At 42.9% G+C, this 21,569-nt stretch overlaps 1 long non-coding RNA gene across 1 annotated transcript in view; it reads left to right on the top strand.

Annotated features, from left to right (window-relative positions):
- The window catches only part of LOC139045181 (uncharacterized), a 58,163-nt gene that overhangs the window by 9,132 nt on the left and 27,462 nt on the right, over positions 1–21,569 (top strand). The window contains exon 2 of the long non-coding RNA XR_011503070.1: positions 20,295–20,402. This is a non-coding gene — a long non-coding RNA (uncharacterized lncRNA). The remainder of the gene's footprint in view (positions 1–20,294; positions 20,403–21,569) is intronic.

Below are 21,569 nucleotides of genomic sequence, written 5' to 3'. Positions count from 1 at the left end.
ATTTTGCTTATGATACTTTTTCTTGTACAGAAGTTTAACATGTCTAAAGTAGTCAGGTTGACCAGTGTTCTCCTATCTGGTTTGTGCTGTTTGTGACGTCTTTATGAAGTCTTCCCTACCTAGCCTCTATTTTCTTCTAGAAGTTTAAAATTTGGCTTTTCACATCTTGGTCTTTAATTCTTCTGGGTTTATTTCTGGGCAGTTTGACACAGGAAGCTGATTTTACTGTTTTCCATGTAAATTATTAAGTGTTCCAGCTCCATGATCTGTCCTTTCCTTACTGATTGCAAAGCCACCTCCGTCCCATGTCACGTTTGCCTTCTCTGTCCACCATGTTACAGATGAAGAAACTGGGTTCTCGAGGAGGCAAGCAGGTTGCTCCAGGCCCCAAGGAAGTGGTGGCAGGACGGCAAGGCCAGTCCCATCACCCGAGGCCCAGGGATTTCCCAGCCTCACGGTGGAGAAAAGCACATGCACTTGGCCGGTATTTTCTTTCTCTTCTTTCTTTCTTTCTCTTCTTTCCTCCCTTTGCCTTTCTCTCACCTTGTCTTCCTTCCTTCTTTTCTTTTTCTTCTTCATCCCAGTTAAGCTTATGTTTCAGCTTCGAGACTTGTTTTTTATGCATGACATAGTCACCAAAACACAGCTATTCTTCAAGCAAAAACACGGCTGGGTAGATCACATTTCATTTCATGAGCAGGGGCTGGCTGAGCTGACCTCTTTTCCATTTAAAAGAGACAGATAGTTGGAGCTATTAAAATCTACAGCACTTCGCCTTGGCTCCTGGTGATTCATGGCTACTAATCCCTGCGGATATATTTTTATTTTCTTGGATATATTGGATGTGCAGGTGGTATATATTGGAAAAAGCCTGTTGTTTATTGACACGAGCCCCATAAAGACTCTGATTAATCTTAAAAATAAATAGAGAAAAGTGGAAGGTCACATTCCGGATCAAGAGCTCCGATTATATCCCTGATCCTTGAGTTATTTATTTCCAGTCGAGTGAAATCCTCCCAGCGGAGACGCGAGGAGCTGGATGAAGATTAACACGTAGAGTGTGCGCAGGCTCCTCTCGCGCTGTCTTCTAAACCTTTACTATCCTTGCCGGTCAGACGCGCCTTCTCTAACTCACCATTTTGGGGAGAAATTCAGCATTTTCTTTTGTGATTCCCTTGTCTATAGATTTCAGTTGCCTGGAGACACTCTCCCCAGCCCCTTGGCGAACCTGGACGTGTGCCTTTCAGGTTACCCCTGTGACGCCAAAGGATCTGACCTGCCTGGTGAGGGTCCCTTGATGAATCAGGACGGTCTCTGAGGGACGTTCAGGATGGTACCAGGGGTCTCGCGGTCTCTGGCAGTAGAGCAGCGCTGGTGGTGGGCAAGTGCGAGCCTGTGAGCAGAGAACGTGATGGCGGAGGAACGTGAGATAGGAAGTTGTGTTTCGCTACGAGGTTGGGCGATACGAAGTTGTGTTTCGCTACGAGGTTGGGCGACCTCGCTCACCCAGGTCAGACCTACTCCCCGTCCCTCTAGCCCTGGGTTCAGGCTCTGTCGCTCCTGTCCCCTTGCACATCGGGTGTCCTGCTGCTCCTTGTCTTCCTCCACTGGTGCAGTTCAGGGCCCGCTTCACCTTCTATCTGCAGGATGGAAGAAAACTTCTGGCAAATTTCTCTGGCTCCCATCCTTTTTCTGACAATTCTCCCTCCACATTGGCTGCCAAAGGGCACTTTCAAAAACACCAAATGAGTTGCATTCTTTCTTTGGTTAAAACCTTTTCTAAAAGGGGCTGGCCTTTTCAGTTGCCAAAGACCCAGAAGTTGCACACGGCACTCGCGTTCCCATCCTGCCGCTGAGCTTAGGTCAGAGAGAGTCTGGGAAGTGGGCTTTACCTGCGAGACGTGCCCAGTAGCAACGCTGCAACGGGAAGAAGGACAGAGAGGCTCTGGCGGTCAGCTGGGTGTCTCTGCGCCTGGGCTCCAAACCCCTAAACCCCGGGCTGCTGAAGTGAAGTGCACAAACTTACCCACTACGCCACCGGGCCAGCCCCTGTAAAACTCTTTTTAAAGAGTCAAAAACCTGAAAAAGGCAGTCTGTATTATCACCGTTTGCCTTTCCCTGGTGCAGGGCTTCTGAAACTTGGCTGTGCATTCGAATCACCCAGGGAGAGTGTGAGAAATATAGTTTATGGGGTCCTGCCCTCGCCAAATTCTGCTGAGTAAGTGTGAAGTGAAGGACTGGGGAAGTCTTAAAAACAGAGATCGCTGCGGGATCGTGCTGCGGCCAGTTCTAGGGGAGAGAGAAAGGAGGTTGCAGGAGCCCAAGGGAAAATGAATTATAGAGGGACCCTACGCTCCTTCTGTTTAGAGCTCAGGGTGGGGACTAAACGATTGCCTGCCAGCCTCTCTCTGTCCCTCCCTGCCTCCTTCCCCCTCCCTTCCTTCTTCCCCCCTAGTAATGACTTTCACTGCACTTGGTAGCTCAGAGCTGAGAAATTCTAATCAGAAATGTATCCACTTATCCTTCAGCTTCTTAACTCCATCCAGTCCCTTGGATACAATCTGTGGTGATAACATTTGATGAATTGCTAATGCCTTTGTGATCCCAGTTCCACATCCCCTGTGGGATCTGAGCCAGCACGAGGCTGCCCCCAGCTCTCAGACCCAGAGGCTTTGGGCTCTGAGAAAGCTGGGAGCTCCGAGCTGGCAGGGGGAGCTGAGTCTCACCTGGGGCCTCTGGTGGACCTGTGAGGACCCTGCAGTTGAGGGTCCTCTTTTTATTGCACTTCAAAGTGAACAGAATACTGAATGACCACTGTGTCTTCCTGCAAAGTGGGACGTAAAGAGGATAAACCCTTCAAGTTTTCCTGCAACCTCCCTCAGAGCCATCACTGGAAGCTCCAGAGGAAATGAATAACTTTAGTGATAAAAACCGTTTACTAATGTATGGTAAACAGCCAGATAGCCAGAATATAAAGTCATTGTATTACAGTCATAAACTCTAAGGCTGCAGTGGCCAAACAGGTAACATACATGAATACATTTCAGGTATTGGGGAGGAGTGGGGCTTGTGGCAAACTAGAAAGTGTCTAAGAGCATCCGCATTCATAGTCTAAGAAAACACTGTGTTGGCTAAACCAAACACACATGCTGTGGATTTTTCTTAAGGTCAAGTTTGTGATGCCCGTGGCACCAGTGTGCATCTCCTGAGACCTAAGTGTAGGGCATCTTGGTTTGTTTTCCCTTGTGCCCCATATCCCATGTGGTGTTAGCTGAAATCCAAGACTCCACATTTACTCCTTGGGAGAGGATCAAAGATTATGCATCAGGTCCTACATTTCAGTTCAGTGGGTGGTTATTAACACTCACACGAGTTAGCATGGAGCTGGTCACTGTCATAGATTCAGGAAACGTGCAAGACTCAGTTATGGCTTGTGATGAGCTTAAAATGGAGCTAAAGAGACAGATGGACACATGGACTGGAGACCTGTGGGAGGCAGGAAGTAAGCTAGACGGATGATGAGGAGTACTCAGGCTGTTCAAGAGGAGAGGTCAGAGGGGGCTGCTGCAGCCAGAGGTCTTCAGAGACGGGCTTGTCCAGAGATGGGTCCCTGAAGGCGGTGAGCTTTGGATGGCAACAACAGTAATGACAACAGCTAGTATCTATTGGGCTATGGACTGGTCTGACTTGTGACACTTCGTCCTCACAGGACCAAAATGAGTGGTTCATTCTTTTTCTACTTTACAACTGGGGCATATAAAACTTTTTAAAAGCTTGGATAATTATGGCTAGCCCTTAGTGCTAGACTCTGTTTTTAGCACTGTGTGTATATTTATCTATTTAACCCTAGAAAGTAGGTTTTATTATTATCATCCCCATCTTACAGATGAGGAGACTGAGACACAAGGGGATGAAGAAACTTGCTGAGTATTACCCTCCAGATAAGGGGAAGACCAGGATTTACACCCAGACAGACTGGCTCCCAGGTTCTTGTTCCTAAGGCCCATGTTCCCTCCCTAACTCTCCTGACATCATGTGGGTGCTGAACGGCGGGGCTGGGATAAATTCCACATCCCGAGCTGGGAGCTCTAGGTACGTTTCACCGCCTCCCCTGCCTAGAGGAAGGACTCGGCTAGACTGTGAGAAAGTGGTTTTTATAAATAGGAGGTTTGGTGTCAAATGTTTGTCTAATGCAAGCCTGGGCAGATAGTGTGGCTAATGCCCAGGAAGAAATAAGGCCAGGCCTTAGATGTAAAGGGAGGGGTGTGCAGCCCTGGATGAGCCGGGAGGTTGGGATGGCTGCAGTGGGACAGGAGCGGGAGCCAGGACGAGCGGATTCCGTATGTTCATTTTGGAAAAAGGCCTTCATTTAGTATGTTGATTACAGACTTTTAAAATATAGTGTATTAATAGAAAATTTGAGGTGCAGTGAAGCCAACAGATCAGGAGACAACGCCATTGAAAAGAGAGTCACAGTTCCCAGAGGAGGGACATGCTGCACCACGCAGGGCCGCAGCGGGGAGGACAAAGGTGGTCAGGAGGCAGAGGGAGCAGGGAAAACGTGGGCCAGAGCCTTTACTGGGATTTCCACGGGAAGGAACGGGTGAGGCAGAGTCAGCAGTCTTAGGACTGGCTGGTTGGAATAATCTCCGTGGGCTCTGGGCTCACGGGCTGTCCCTGGCTGTCTGGTACTGGCCCTGGGGTGACGAGGACGGGGGTGTGAGAGCCTGTAGAGGAGGTGGGGTGGGCTCTGGACTGGTTGGCTTGTCTTTGAGACACGGCTCGCAGGTGCGTGGTTTATTAACTCTGGGTATTGGCCATCCCTCGGAGGGCCCCCCAGAGCTGGCAGGCCCCCAGATGTCAAACCATCAGAATACGGACAGTAAAAGTCATGGTTAATACGTGGACCTTGGCCTGACTGCTCTCCAGGGTTCAGTATCATTGCAGTTTTATGATCTCAATCTATTTAAAAGTTAATTTTTCCAGGCCTTTTTTTTTTTTTTGTAAAGAATGAACATTTTATGAGACATCTCCCCATCCCCCCAGTGTTCTGGGACTCAGCAAGGGTCTGGGCACATGGAGAAGGAGTGCCTGGCTTTGCTGTACCAATGGTCAGATGCTGTGCTGTGCACACGGGCCCTGCTGTGTCTGCAGGGCCTCTGACTAGAGCCTGTCCTTTGGGATAAGGGTGGGTTGTTATACTGTTGTGCAAGACAAGCACTGCACAATAGCTCCTAAAGAGGTGTCATCCACTTGGTAGGTTTAACTGTTTATTATAAATTTCCAGCAGATGGCAGTAAAGGGTCTTAATCTAAGGAAGTCTACTAGGACAATTTTTCTGATAAATAGAAGTAAAGTGCCTCTAAGTTGCACAGAGGTCCTGAAAAGGTCCACTGCCAACAGTCCTGGTCTCGCAGGCCACCCTGAGATGACCTCGCTCTCCTGGGTTGGAGTTATGCCCCATCACCCAGGAATAGACAGGCTTCTCGGCTTAGCCCCCGTGGAAGTTCCTGGAGGTTTCTTACAGTTCTAAAGCAGTCTAACCTTTGACTCTGCTGCCAGAGCCCTAAGGGGAGAGCAGAGAGGTCCTGGAAGGTCAGAGGGGGTAACACGTAAGTCAAGGGGGTGGTACTTGATGTCTGGGGTCCTGACAACCTGGGAGAGTGGAGGGGCTCTGGGACACTGAGGGATGTCGGGTGGTGCAGGGCACTTACGGTCAGATAGAAAGGCGGGACTGGGGGAGGGGGGGACATATGCATAGAATATGTGGGACAATTGTTCAATGAGTCCTGTCCCAGGGAGTGACCCTGATACTAAAGCATTAGGTCCCACAACTTGGACTCCTTATGTCAGGTGAGGCAAGGAAGGTGTGGCCTTGGGCCTCTGTTCTTTTCTGATGGGGAGTCCCCGGAATGGAGGGGGTGGTGACAGACCCAGGCCAGGGTCCTTCCAGCTCTTGCTGTGCTCCGTGCAGAACCAGCAGTTATTTTAATATCTGATGCTCTGTCCCTCCTGGGAGGAGCTGTCTTTATTTGGGTAGAGACTGAGGAACCGCAGAGGAGAAGGCGGGACCCAAGGGCCTGGGTGGCGGGGGATACCCCGTCACACAGGGACATTGAGCTGCTCTGAGGGGGATGAGGAGGGTTTGTTTGATCTCCTTTGAAAGAGGAGTAGAGAAGAAGAGAGAGGCAGAGGGCGAGGAAGGGGTGCAGGCACCAGTTGCCAGGGAGTGGGGAGCTGTGAGGGGAGGCGTCCTGGGGATGGGGTCGCCGAAGGGAACAGGGAGGTCGGAGGCACATTCTGGGTCTCCAGCGCAGCGTGCTGTGGGGGCTGGCCCCGTGGACACCTCTCCCCACAGTCTTCAGTGAATTTGGCTGCGCTCACCAGTGTTTTGTGTGAAAGTTTTTGTGTCGTGTGCTGTGCGTGTGTGTGTCTGAGAGAAGGAGCTGGGAGAAGGGCTCAGGTCAGGGTGCACGGGCGGGTGCGCTGGAGAAAGAGAGGCAGGGGGCAGGCGGCGGGGAGGAAAGCCCCAAGGAGCGGTGGCCGTCTCCGTGTGCGCCCCTCGGGATTCTGCGGAATTGTGGCACAGGCTTCCACCTTCACAGGCTGTGGACTGAGGGCTTTTACTCTCTGTCGCTGGATGTCCAGAGGTGGGAAGCTGCAGTGGATGTCTAAGTCGCGTGGATGAGCCCGTGTGTCGGGAGGGCTCTGGAAGGCTCCCTGGCCCGTAGAAGGCTGCGTCCCCACAGAGGCTCCCGAGCCAAGGAAGCCGCTGAAGTCTTCCCCTCCACGTGTCCTCTCGGAAGAATTGATCGTTCTCATTGTCTCCGCAGACACAGCTGCGCTGGGGAGAAGCATTCAGCAAGACATCTTGTCCTTTAATAGACATGTTTTCTAAGAAGTGAATTTTGAATGGCCTTACATTTGTTCATTCATTCGTTCATTGACTCGGCATCTATTTACTAGCAGCCTGCGGGGTGCCGGAAACTGTCCTTGGCCACCGGGAGCCGTGGAGAGGGTGACTGCCCTCCTCAGGTTTCAGGATGCAAGCGGATTGATCCTAGCAACAAGAACGCGCGCTCGCATTTTTAGCAGCTACTTTTAATTTGCTTGACAAACAAATTTGCTGATGCAAACTGTGGCAGGAAGGTCCCCAGGTAGAAATGACTCTCTGCTAGAGAGAATACAGCGCCCTCTCTAGCACTCGTATGAGAGGCTCGTAGAGTTCTCGGTGAGAGCGGGAGGGCGGGCGATGGGATCAGGGCTGGCCTGACCCAGGGTAACCCTTGGAGAGAATCCTCGGGGTTTGGCCTCCCCTGTCCTGCTTTGCCGTTTCTGAGACAGTACGCATTCTTAGTCTCAGGCTGGCACTATAAAGGGAGTGCAAAATTGTTCTGAAAACCCAAGATAAAATTGCTTTGGAGAGCTCTCATTTTGGTCTCCTGGTGGGTTGTAAGCAAACACATTCCTGGAAGCCGAGCGATGAAACCCTGTTGTTTCAGGCCAGGAGGCGGACACGGCTGCCAGGCTTGTGCTTGGGAGCCCAGCTGTCTATGGCCTATGAGGACGTGCCATCCTGGGTGCTGATGCCAGAGCTGCGGGGAGTCACATGCCCGCGGCATGGTAGGGGCTCAGCTCATGCTTGGTTAGGGGACAGAAAAGGGGATTGATGCAGTGCCAGACCTCCCACCCTTTTTTCCCCCCAGAGACATGTGTATGTGTTTTCCTATTCTAAAACTTAAGTAAAATTCACTCATTTTAATGTATAGTTCTGAGAATTTTGAAAAAAAGTATATTGTGTAACTACACTCAGGATATGGAATAATTCTGCAGCCCCCAAAGTGCCCCTATTTCCCCAGGTCCCAGATCCTGACAAACACTGATTTATTTGCTGTCCCTCTAGTTTTCTCTTTGCAAAAACGTTGTCTACATGGAATCCTACAGCATGTAACCTCTTGGGTCAGCCTTTTCTCACTTAGTGCGATGCTGTTGCCATTTGTCCTCGCTGGTGTGTGTATTAGTACTTCGTTCCTTTTTTGTTGCCGTGTGGTGTCCCAGCATATGGTTGTGGCAGTTTGTCTATCCCTTCACCAGTTGAGGGACGTTTGGGTTGTCTTCCGTTTTTGGCAGTTATGGAAAGGTCACAATAAACCTTCTGTACAAGTTCTTGTGTGAACATACCTTTTCATCTCACTGGGGTAAAGACCAAAGGGTGGGATTTCTGGTTTGTGTGATAAGTAAATGTTTAACTTTGTAAGAAACTGCCAAACGGTTTCCTAAAGAATGCCGTTTTGCATTCCCATCAGCTGTGTATGAGAGTTCCAGTTGCCCTGCAACCCTGTCAGCTCTTGTTATTGTCAGTTGAGCAACAACAATTAGCCATTCTGTGATAGGTGCATAGTAGTGTCTCATTGTGGTTTTAATGTACATTTCCCTAATGATGAATGATGTCGGCCCTGGTGGTCCTGTGGTTAGGATTTGTTGCTCTCACTGCCACAGCCCGAGTTCGTTTCCTTATCGGGGAAACACACTGCTGGTCCGTTGGTTGTCATACTGTGGCGGCTGCTGCTGCTGTGATACTAAAAGCTATGCCACTGATATTGCAAATACCAGCAGGGTCACCCATAGTGGGTAAGTTTCAGTGAAGCTTCCAGACTAAGACAGATGAAAAGAAGGACCTGGCCACCCACTTCTGAAAAAAATTGGCCATAAAAATCCTCTGAATAGCAGTGGAGCATTGTCTGATATAGGAGGAAGGTAGAAGGATTCCACTCTGCTGTATCGATTCCTTGCACTAACAAAAAAATGATGAATGATATGGACCATTCTCTCATGTGCTTGTTTACAATAGGTACGTCTTTGGTAAAGTGTCTCTTTAGATCTTTTGCCCACTTTTGGGTAGTTTGTTTTCTTATTATTGAGTTTTGAGAATTCTTTATGTATTCTGGATACAAGTCTTTTATCACATATATACTTTGCAAATATTTTCTTCCAGTCTTTGGCTTATCTTTTCATTCTCTTAGCAGTGTCTTTCAAAGAATATAAGTTCTTAACTTTGATAAAGTCTAATTTATTAATCTTTTTTTTCTTGTAAACTGTGCTTTTGGTGTCATGTTTACAAATTCTTTGCCTAACCCCACATCATGATGATTTTCTCCTATGTATTCTTTTAAAGGTTTTGTAGTTTAGGATTATATTTATGATCTATTTTGATGTAGGGTGTGGAGTTCAGGTCAAATTTCTTTTTTTTTGTATATGAACATCCAGTTTTTCCAACAGTATTTGTTGAAAAAACTATTTTTTCTCCAACGAATTGTCTGTGAAGCTTTGTCAAAAATCAATTTGCCATATTTGTTTGGGCCCATTTCTGGACTCTCTATTATGTTTCCTTAACCCATCTGTCTATTCCTTCACCAGTACCACACTGTCTTGATTACTGTAGCTTTATAATAGGTCTTAAAATTGAGGAGTTTGAATCTCACAACTTTATTCTTCTTTTTAAAAATTGTTTTGGTGGTTCTAGTTTCTTTGCCTTTTCATGTAAATTTTAGAGTCATCTTGTTCGTGTCTATAAGAAATCAGGCTTAGATTTTGATAGGAATTGTATTAAATCTAGGTAATTTGGGAACAATTGACATCTTCACTATGTTGAGTCTCCCAATCCATGAATATGGTATGTCTCTCCACTTATTTAGGTTCTCTTTAATTTCCTTCATCAATGGTTTGTAGCTTTCAGTGTACAGATCCTGTAAAGTTTTGTTAGATACCTAAATACCTAAGTATTTAATTTTATTGGAGTTATTGTAAATGGAATTGTTTTTAATGATTTGTTTTCGTAGACACACAACTGATTTTTTTTTTTTGGTGAGGAACATTGGCCCTGAGCTAACATCTGTTGCCAATCTTCCTCTTTTTGCTTGAGGAAGATTGTCACTGAGCTAACATCTGTGCCAATCTTCCCTTATTTTGTATGTGGGACACTGCCACAGCATGGCTTGATGAGTGGTGTGTAGGTCCACACTGCAGTGTGTAGGATATGAACCCACAAATCCTGGGCTGCCGAAGTGGAGTGCGTGAACTTAACCACTATGTCACCGGGCCAGCCCCATAATTGATTTTTTAAAACATTGACCTTGTATCCTTTGACTTTCCTGAACTCACTTAATAGCTGTAGCCTGAAATTCACTTATTAACCTCTTTTATAATCCCTAGACATTAGCCTTTTTTGTTTTTGTTGTTGTTCCTTGGAATTTTCTATGTAAATTATTATGTTGTCAGTGAATATGAATAGTTTTATTTCTTCCTTTTTAATTTGTGTACCTTCTTTTCCCTTGTCTTAATGTTCTGGCTAGGACTTCCAGTATAATTTTGAATAAGAGTGGAGAGGAGGCGCTCTTGCCTTGTTTCCAATTTTAGGATAAAAAATTCAGTCTTTCACCATTAGGTATGATGTTAGCTGTAGGTTTTCCTAGATGTCCTTTATTAGACTGAGCAGTTCTCTTCTACTCCTAGGATGTCGAGACTTTTCTTCATGAATGAATACTTAAATTTTGTCAAATCTTTTTTCTTCATCAATTGACTGGATCATGAGGGTTCTTTTTTTTAGAGTGTTAATATGGTGTATTACACTGATTGATTTCTGAGTACTGAACCAGCCTTGTGTTCTTAGGATAAACCCCCTTGGTCATGGTATATTATTATTTTTATATATTGCTGGATTCAGTTTGCTAAAATTTTGTCACAGAGTTTTGCACTCAGATTTATGAGGGATACTGGTCTGTTACTTTATTTTCTTGTACAGTCTGTTTTGTTTTGTGATCAGGCTAATGCTGGGCTCTTCAAATGAGTCAAACTCTATTCTGGAAGGGATTGGTGTTATTTCTTCTTTAAAGATTTGGTAGAATTTTCAGTGAAAGCATCAGGCCTGGAGAGTTCTTTTTCAGGAGTTTTAAAAGTATGAATTCTACTTCTTTAATAGTTATAGGATGATTCAGATTATCTATTTCATTTTGGATGAATTTAGTAGTTTTGATTTTCAAGACATTCCTTCATTTCCATTGTCAAATTTATGTACATACAACTGTTATGGTATTCTCTCATTATATTTTTAATTTATATGGGGTCTGCAGTGACATCCTGTTTTTCAAACCTTATAGTGGTAATTTTTATTTTCTCTCTCTTTTTCTTTTTCTGCCTTACTTGAGGTTTCTTCTTCTTCTTCTTTTTTGATCTTTTCAAAGAATCAGCTCTTGGTTTTATGGATTTTTCTCTATCTTTTTTTTTTTAATTTTATTGATTTCTTCTCTTTTCTTTATTGTTTCTTTCCTTCTACTTCTTTGGATTTATTTTGCTGTTCTTTTTCTATTTTCTTAAGGTGAAAGCTTAGATTATTGATTTGAGACAGTTCTTCCTTTTTATATAAGCATTTAATACTTTAAGGTTCCCTTAAGTACTGCTTTAGCTGCATTCAACAACATTTGAAAATGCAGATCTACATTTTTCTTTAGTTTAAAATATTTCCTAATTTGCCTTAGGACTTCCTCTTTAACCCATGGATTGTTTGGAAGTATGTTGTTCAACTTCCAAATGCTTGAAGATTTTCCAGTTATCTTTTTGTTATCGATTTTTAGTTTCATTCCATTATTGTCAGATAGTATTTTATATATAATTTAAATTCTTTAAAATTTGCTAAAATTTGTTTTGTGACCCAGAATATGGTTTATTTGGTGAATATTTCGTATGTACTTGAGAAGAATGTATATTCTGGTATTATTGAATGAAGTTTTCTATTTATATTAATTAGATCCAATGGGTTGATACTTTTGTTCAATTCTTCTATGTATCCGATGATTATCTGTGCTATTGATTATTGAGAAAGGAATATTGAAGGCTCAATGAAGGCTGGATTCTAGGGTGGTGCCCATGATCCCTGCCTCCTGATGTTCACGCTTGTGTATAATCTCCTCCCCTTGAGTGTGAGTGGGACCTATGGTTTGCTTCTAATCCACAGAATATGGCAAAGATGATGGGTGTTACTTCCACGATTATGTTACATTACCTGAGACTCCATCTTGCTAGCAGATGCACTCTGGAGACTCTCTTTTGCCGCCTTGAATGAGTAAGCTGCTATGTTGGGAGGAACTGAGGGGAGTTTTTGGGAGTTGAGGGCAGCCCCCAGCTGACAACCAGCAAGAATCCAGAGCTTCCATTCCTACACCCGTAAGGAAAGGAATTCTGCGAACAGCCCGAGGGAGTTGAGAAGCGGACGTTTCCCTGGTTGAGCTTCCAGATGACGTCCCAGCATTGGCTGGGCTGCAGCCTGTGAGACCCTGAGCAGAGGGCCCACCTAAGCTGTGCCCAGACCTGACCCACAGAGCTGTGAGATGATTAATGTGCGTCATTTTAAGCCTTTAAGTTTGTGATAATTTGTTACACAGCAATTGATAACCAATACAGACTTCCACTTTAATTGTGCATTTACGTATTTCTTTTTTAGTTCTGTCAGTTTTTGCTTCTTGTATTTTGAAGGTCTGTTGTTAGGTGCTTATTCATTTAGGATTCTTGTGTCTTCTTGGAATTGACCCTTTTATCAGTATCTAATGTATTGCTTTATCTGTGGTAGTTTTCTTTGCCCTGAAGCATGTTTTGATATTATTATAGCCACTTCAGCTTTCTTTTCAGAAGTGTGGGAATGAAGTATCTTTTCCCATACTTTTACTTTTAGCTTACCTGTATCATTATGTTTGAAGTCAGTTCCTTATAGAGAGCGTAGAGTTTGGTCATGGCATTTTTATTATCCAGTCTGATAATTTCTGTCTTTTATTTGATGTGTTTAGATCTGGGGTTGGCAAACTATGGCCTGTGGGACAAATCTGGCATGCCTATGAGTTTATGTGTTGTTAATGGCTGCTTTAATGCTACAAAGGCAGAGTAGAATGGTTGCAACAAAGAGGCTATGGCCCCAAATCCAAAAATTGTTGCTGTCTAGCCCTTTACAGAAAAAGTTTGCTAATTCCTGGCTATAACCATTTACATTTACTGTACTGTTTTCTGTTTGTTTCTTCCTTTTTTTGTCCCTCTGTTTCCCTTTCTTTCCTGCTTTTGAGTTATTTGAATATTTTTTAGTATTCTAGTTTATCTATTAGGTTTTTGACTATCCATCTATCTACATATCCACACATAGAAACATGTATATATATTTAGTGCTTGCTCTCGAGATGACAATATACATTCTTAACTTTTCAAAATTTACTTAGAATTAGTGTTTTACCACTTCAAGTAGAATGTGTTAATCTTACCACCATGTAACTCCCTTTACCTCGCCTCTTTGTGTTGTAACTGTGTTATGCATTATATCAACTTACACTGAAAATCCATCAGATAATACTGACATTTTTTTCTTTCAACTCTCAAACGTGTTTTAAAGAACTCAAGAGGGAAGAATAGTCTACTCTATTTACCCAGGTATGGTAACATTTCTCTGGCTTTTCCTTCTTTCTTGCTGTTCTAAGTTTATTTATGGTATCATTTCCCTTCAGTTTGAGGAACTTTCAGCAATTCTTTTAGCGAGCTCTGTTGGCAGCTAATTCTCTTAGTTTCCCTTTGTCTGAAGATGTCTTTGTTTCATCTTCCTTCCTAGAAGGTAGTTGTATGTATGTAGAATTCTGGCTGGACAGTTCTTGTATTTTAGCCTTTTAAAATGTTTTCCCCTCCTCTGGCCTTCATGGATTCTGCTGAGAAATTTGCAGTAATTTGAATTGTTATTCCCCCCATTAACACGTCATTTTTCTCTATTTGCTTTCATATTTTTCCTTTAGTTTTCAAAAGTTTGATGATGATCTGTCTGGGCATGGATTCTTTTGTGTCTTTTGCCAAATTTGGAAAGTTTCAGCCATTATTTCTTCAAAATGTTTTCAGAGCCGCACTCTTTTTCCTTCCAGGACTCGGAGGACGTGAATGCTTCATCTATGGTGCTGTCCAACAGGCCTCAGACTCTGATCATTTTCCCCTCAATCCCTTTTCTCTCTGTCTGTTGTTCAGATTGGATAATTTCTATTTATCTTCCTTCATGTTCATTGACATTTTTTCCCCCTGTCACCGCCCGCTGTTTTTCTTTGGAGCTTGTCTAGTAAACTTTTTATTTTGGTTATTATGTTTTTCAAGTGTAACCCATTTGATTCTTCTTTATATCTTTGATTTCTTTGCTGAGATGTTCTATCTTTCTATTTCAAGAGTGTTAACTATTGCTTCTTGGAGCATTTTTCTAATAGCTGTTTTAAAATCTGTGTCAGATAGTTCCAACATCTGTGTCATCTTGGTGCTGGCATCTGTTGTTTGTCTTTTCCCATGCAAATTGAAAATTTCCGGGTTCTTTATATGCAGAGTAATTTTGGATTATGTCCTGAATGCTTTGAATATTATGTTATGAAACTCTGGGCCTTATTTAAATCCTATAGAGAATGTTGATAATTTTGTTTCAGTGGGCAAAAACTTGGTTGGGTTTAGGCTTCCACTGCTGACCAGGTCTGTGTAGAATGTGGTTTCAATTTTAGGCCCATCTTCAAAGACGTTGTAGTGCTGTTCATATCTGTCCCACATTGGTGCCATCTGCTTGCTAGGCTGAGATGCGAGCGAGGATCTGTCTCTTAGTGCAGTTCTTAAAGTCTTTGGTTTGCTATTAAAGATCAGATCCAGGCATGTGCGGTTCGAGTGTGGGCCCCTCTTGAGCATTTGTGAGCATTTCCCTCTCTGTTATCTCTCTGGCATATTCTGGTTCCCTGGGCCTCTTCTTTATGATCCTCTGGTCAGAAAGCTATGGCTTTAGTTACTTCTTCTGCTGTGTACTTCCTGCCGCTGCCCCTGCTCCCAGGGCCAAGCAGTGGGAAAACAGAGAGTGAAAAAGCAAAGGGCATCTGTCCCGCCTTCTTGGGTCTGTAGCTCCTCTGATCAGAGAGGAGGGTTCTCCTATTTGAGAGTTTTAGGTTCCTGTATGATGCCAGTGTCATATCTGTTCCTGCCTTTGAGAGTCCCTTGTGGCTGGGACATGGGAGAATGGAGAATGAAAAAAAAAAAGGAAAAAGAAATTGAGGTTTACCCCCACTATCTCTGAGCATTAGGGGACCCCTTCCCTGCGCTTTGATCCGGAACTAGAGGGCTTTGCCTGGCGCTCTCTCTGTCCATGTCCCGATGCCACCTCTGGATTTTCTGAGTTCAGGCTGGGGGAAACTGGAGGAAAAATGGGGAACTTACCTCTAGTTTGGTGGTACTTTGACTTCTGGTCTTCCCTAATTCCCATGCTCCTACTTACTTTTTACAGTCGTCAGAAAACTGCCCCAGGGATTCTGTCCAGGCTTAATAGATTCATTCAAATGGGAGAGGCATGGCGTCCTGTGTTTCTCCACCTCACTCTGAACTGGAATGGGGGCCTTTGGTTGTTGGCATCTTCCTTGCAGCATTTCAGATGTATTTGACCTAAAAGCATGAGGTAGGTGTTTCTATAATGACATGGAGAGATCCCCATGACACATTGAAAACAGAAACAAAGCAGGTCACAGATCACTTTATATGATGTTCCCATTTATGTATAATTGTGTATATTTATGTATAGAAAACTTAGTGTTTTAGGATGCTTCTTGCTGCAAGTAATAAGATACCCAATCAAAAGTGCCTTGAACATTAAGAAGTTTATTAATGTCACATAACAGGAGGTCTGAACATGGGTGATTCCAAGGTTGGCTAATTCCTCAGCTCAAGAATGTCAAGGCTCTAGTTTCCTGTTCGGTAATTTTTTTGGCTTTCTCTAAAGGCTATACAATGGCGGCAGCCAGTCCAGGCTTCCTTTCCTCATACGGCAATGTCCCAAGTCAGGAACAGCCATCGCTTCTCATGTCTCTTTTATCAAGAAGAAAAACTTTTTCTTAAAGCAGCCTCGCAGACTTTCCCTGTGCTAATTGACAGGACTGACTCATACCCAAGCCTAACCAGTCTCTAGTACCAATAATGGAATTACCAGGTTGAACTCTACCAGTCCATATATATCCCCTGGGGCTGGAAAGGGAACTCAGTTGGGCTCCCAATGTCCAAACAAAATCAAATGTATCTTCACAAGATAGAAAGGAGAGAAATTAAAGAAGACATAAATAAATGGAAAGATATCCTGTGTTCATGAATTGGAAAACTTAATATTGTTCAAATGTCCATACTACCCCAAATGATCTACAGATTCAGTGCAATATCTATTAAAATCCCCATGGCATTTTTTATAGAAATGGAGAGAACAATCCTAAAATTCACGTGAATCACAAAGGACCCTGAATAACCAAAGTAATCTTAAGAAAAGAGAACAAAGCTGGAGGCATCGTGCTCTGTAATGTCAAACTATATTACAAAGCTGTAGTAATCAACACAGTATACAGTACTGGCATAAAAACAGATGCATAGATCAATGGAACAGAATAAAAAGCCCAGAAATAAACCTATGCATTTTTTGCCAATTAGTTTATGACAAAGGAGCCAAGAACATACAATGGGGAAGGGACAGTTTCTTCAACAAATGATGTTGGAAAAACTGTACAGCCATATGCAATAGGATGAAACCAGACCACTATCTTATACCATATGCAAAAACTAACTCAAAATGGATTAATGTCGTGAATGTAAGACCTGAAACCATAAAACTCCTAGAAGAAAACGTATATGATAAGGTCCTTGACATCAGTCTTGGCAATGTAGTTTTGGATTTGACTCCCAAAGTAAAGGCAACAAAAGCAAAAAATAAACAAATGGGGCTATGTCAGACTAGAAAACTTTTACACAGCAAAGGAAATCATCAACAAAATGAAAAGGCAACCTACCAAGCGGGAGAAAACATTTGCAAATCATATATCTGATCAGGGGTTAATATCTAAAATATATAAAGAACTCATCCAATTCAATAGCAAAACCTCCAAACAATCCAATTAAAAGATGGACAGAAAATCTAAATAAAGAAGACATATGGATGGCCAATAGGCATATGAAAAAGTGTTCAGTATCACTAATCATCAGGGAAATGCAAATCAAAACCACAATGAAAAATCACCTCATACTTGTTAGAATGGTTATTATCAAAATGACAAGAAATAACAAGTGTTGGTGAGGATGTGGAGAAAAGGGAACACTTGTGTACTGTTGGTGGGAATAGAAATGGTGTAGCCACCATGGAAAACAGTATAGAGGTTCCTCAGAAAATTAAATAGAAACACCATATGATCAAGCAATTCCACTTTTGGGTATTTATCCAAAAAAAATGAAAACACTAACCCCAAAAGATATCTGCACCCCATGTTCATTGCAGAATTATCTACAATAGCCAAGATATAGAAACAACCTAAGTGTCCATCGATGGATGAATGGATAAAGGAAATGTGGTATATAAATACAGTGGAATATTATTCAGCCATAAAAAAGAATGGAATCTTGTCGTTAGCTATGATATTGATGGTCCCTGATGGCATTATGCTAAATGAAATAAGTCAGACAGAGAAAGACAAACACCATATTATTTCACTTATATGTGGAATCTAAAAAAAAAAAACAAAAACAAATAACTGAAATGATACATACAGAGAACAGATCGGTGGTGTCCAGAGGCAGGGTTTTGGGGGTGGGTGAAACAGGTGAAGGAGCTCAAAAGGTACAAACTTCTAGTTATAAAATAAATAGGTGATAGGGATGTAATATACAGTATAGTGACTATAGTTGATAATACTGTATTGCACATTTGAAAGTTGCTAAGAGAACAGATCTTAAAAGTTCTCATTACAAGGAAAAAAATTATAACTATGTATGATGACAAATGTTAGCTAGACTTATTCTGGTGACTATTTTGTACATATGCAAATATCAAATCACTGTTGTACCTCTGAAACTAATATAATGTTCTATGTCAATTATATCGCCATAAAAATAAATAAGTAAATTATAAAAAATATTACAAAGCTAGATAATCAGAACAGTATGGTACTGGCACAGAGACAGACATACAGACAGATGGAATAGAATAGAGAGCCCAGAAATAAACCCATACTCATACGGTCAGCTCATCTTCGACAAGGGTGCCAAGAATATACAGCGCGGAAAGGATAGTCTCTTCAACAAATAGTGTTGGAGAAACTCAATATCCATATACAAAAGAATGAAATTGGACCCTTATCTTATATCATATGTAAAAATCAACTCAAAATGGATTAAAGACTTAAATTCATGATGTGAAACTATAAAACTCCTAGAGGAAAAGAGAGAGAAAAAGCTTCATGACATTGGCTTTGGCAATGATTTCTTGGCTATGATACCAAGAGTCCAAGCAACGAAAGCAAAAATGGGCAAATGGGACGACATAAAATGATGAACTTCTGCACAGCAAAGGAAACAGTCAACAGAGCGAAAAGGCAAACTATGGATTGAGAGAAAATATTTGTAAATCCTATATCTGATAAGGGGTTAATTTCCCAAATATATAAGGAATTCCTGCAATTCAACAACAAAAAAACCAAATAATCCAATTAAAAAGTGGGCAAAGGATTTGAAGAGACATTATTCCAAAGAAGACATACAAATGGCCATTGGCTATGTGGAAAGTTACTCAACATCTCTAACCTTCAGGGAAATGCAGATTAAAACCACACCTGTGAGGATAGCCATTATCAACAAAAAGAAATTAACGAGTGCTGATGAGGATGTGGAGAAATTGGAAGCCTTACCCTCTGTTTGTGGGAATGTAAATTGGTGCAGCTGCTGTGGAGAACAGTATGGAGGTTCCTTAAAAAATTAAAAGTCGTATTACTATATGATCCAGCAACCCCACTTCTGGGTATTTACCCAAAAGAGTTGAAATCAATATCTTGAAGAGACATCTGCACCATATTCATTGCAGCATTGTTCACAACAGGCAAGAGGTGGAAACAACCTAAATGTCGAATGGTGGATGAATGGACGAACAAAAGGTGGTATATCTGTACAACGAAATATTGTTTAACCGGAAAAAGGAAGAAATCCTGTCATTTGCTCCAACATAGAGGAAACTTGAGGACATCTTGTTGAGTGAAAAAAGACAGTCACAGATGGGTGAAGCATGCAGTATGCATGACTCCACTGGAATGAGGCAGTTAATCATAGAAGCAGAAAGTAGAATGGTGGTTACTAGGGCTGGAGAGAGGGAGGAGGAATTGGGGAGCTGTTGTTCAATGGGTATAAAGTTTCAGTCATGCGACACGATTGAGTTCTAGAGATCTGCCGTAAAATACTGTGCTTATAGTTAATGATACTGTAATGTGCACTTAAAAATTTGTTGAGAGGATAGATCTCATGTTATGTATTTTTTACCACACACACACACACACACACATACACACAATAGAGGGCGGGGGGCATGGGTTGTGTAGACAGCCAACAGTGTCTTCCATGGATGTGAGTACCAATGCTGACCTACTAATAGTGCTTATCTCTTGGGTGTGGGATTTTGAGGAAACTTTCACTTTCTTGGTTTTGGTGTTTTCCAGCTCATCACATATGATTACTTACAAATAGGTGTTTCCGTTTTGAGAAGAGATAAAAAGTTTCCTGGTTTTTATTCACTTCTCCGTGGAGCCTGCCCTGGTGGCCAGGCCCTCTCGGCCTGCTCCCTTCTTGAATGACTGGGAGCACTCAAGGTCAGTCTCAGAGTTCAAGATTTCAGTCTAACCCATCTTGTTTTGTTTGCTGCTGTGACCTCTGCATTTATTTATCTTCCACCTTCAACTGGGTTGTAAGCTTTTGGAGGTCAGACATATTTCATCTTTTGGATCTCCGGGGCCTCCAGGGCTGAGAACTTGGGCAGAACACGAAAATGCTTATTAAATGATTTGTAGAGTAGGCTATTTCTGGGCAAGCCCTGGGGGAGGGGGCTAATGTGTGGTCATTTACTACCAATATATCTATGGAAAAATAGGATCACTTTTGTGTTTGGATCCCCGAAGACAAGAGACAACTCAGAGAACTGAAATTTTGCCGGGAAGACGTAAGTGGGAAGCAAATGATTACTTAATCAAAACAGGTCTGCTTTAAGCTGTTCTGTGGTGTTTTCGTAAAGCAAGCCTGCATCTTAAAGGACTTTTGTATGTTAGTGGACCAGTATTTCGGTTATCAAATGCTTCAATTTAGATTAAAAAATTCCTTCCTGGTGGTCTACAGAAAGGATATGCAATTCGTCACCCAGGAAAGTCCCTAAAACATTCTCCATGTCTAATGCTTTGTTTTTAACTTGTGCTTGCTTATAGGAACCAAGGCAGAACAATGCCAGGTGGCCAAATGGCAGAACCGGTCCAAACCAGAGAGGTCCAAGATGGCGATGGGGTGCCGTGTGCAAAAGGAAACGTGTGCAAAAGGTACTGTGTGCAAGAAGGGAAGATCTGCGCATGCCCAAATGCCCCTGCCCCGAGTGATGACGCAGAGACCACCCCCCTCTTCGCATCCCTTAAGAACCTGCTCACTTTCCCTTCAGAGAGAAGGTGTTTTAGCCCACGAGCTCTGCCTCCTCCGTTCATTGATCAGTGATCATTTCTGCTCTGATGTTCCAAGGGTGTTGTTCTATTGGCGTGGGTGGCTCCAGGCAAAAAGACCCACTTGCGGGTCATCGGTCCCTTGCGGCTCAGTAACAAATTCATAAGCCCTTAGTTACCCAAAGAATCCTCTCTAAATTTTCCAGTACCACACCTTAAAAAATAACGAATCAAATGATGTTGTGTCGTTAGGTATAGCTACTCACATAATGCTTGTTACCTCTCAGAGTCTTTTCATCTATATCACAGTGTCCCACGTAAAAAGTACCTTTGACACCATGACTCTAATTCCCTTAGATAGGTGGGTGACAAGAGATTTTCACATATTGAGGTATATGGGGTAACTATTTGGGTTCAAAATTGATTCAGCTTGAACTAAAAAGCCTGGCTTATGGCATATCAAACACACATTGTACATCTGCTTAACCGTCGAAGTAAAGCGTGCCCTCTCTTCAGATAAGAATGCAGACTTCCCCCCTCCCTTATTGGTAACACCTTTAATACTCCCTTTCCCCACATTGGGGTCCTGTTGACCTGCTAATTCGCAACTAAATACCTCTTTGAAGCTTTGAAAATGTATCCTGGGTGTGTTTACTGTATGCTCTTTGTTCTAAAAAGATATAAGACTGTACTGAAAACCACGCTTCTCTGGAATGCTTTCTAAGGCCTTCCCGGCTTATACTCTTCACCCTGGCTCGAGTAAACCTCACCTTAATTCTCTTATCCTAGAATGGTTATCGATGGTTTTGCATCGACACAGGGAAGCAGGCCCACAGAGGAGGTGCTTTTCCAGGATACGCAGCTGATTATTGGCAGCCCTGACGAGAATCCAGGAGGAATGATTCTCAGCTTTACCACTTGGCCAGGCTGCTTCAAAGGTCTTGTTTCCTTGAAGGTGTCAACCTTCAAAAGCAGGAAGCAGTTTAAGAGGCAAAGTGTTTATTTGGGATCAAAGAATTGTAATTTGGGGAGCACAAATTCAGGGGGAAACCC

The sequence above is a fragment of the Equus asinus genome, chromosome 4 (assembly GCF_041296235.1).
Source record: "Equus asinus isolate D_3611 breed Donkey chromosome 4, EquAss-T2T_v2, whole genome shotgun sequence".
Taxonomy (NCBI): domain Eukaryota; kingdom Metazoa; phylum Chordata; class Mammalia; order Perissodactyla; family Equidae; genus Equus; species Equus asinus.
The sequence above is the reverse complement of the archived record's forward strand: the minus strand, read 5'-3'. Positions and strand labels throughout refer to the sequence as shown.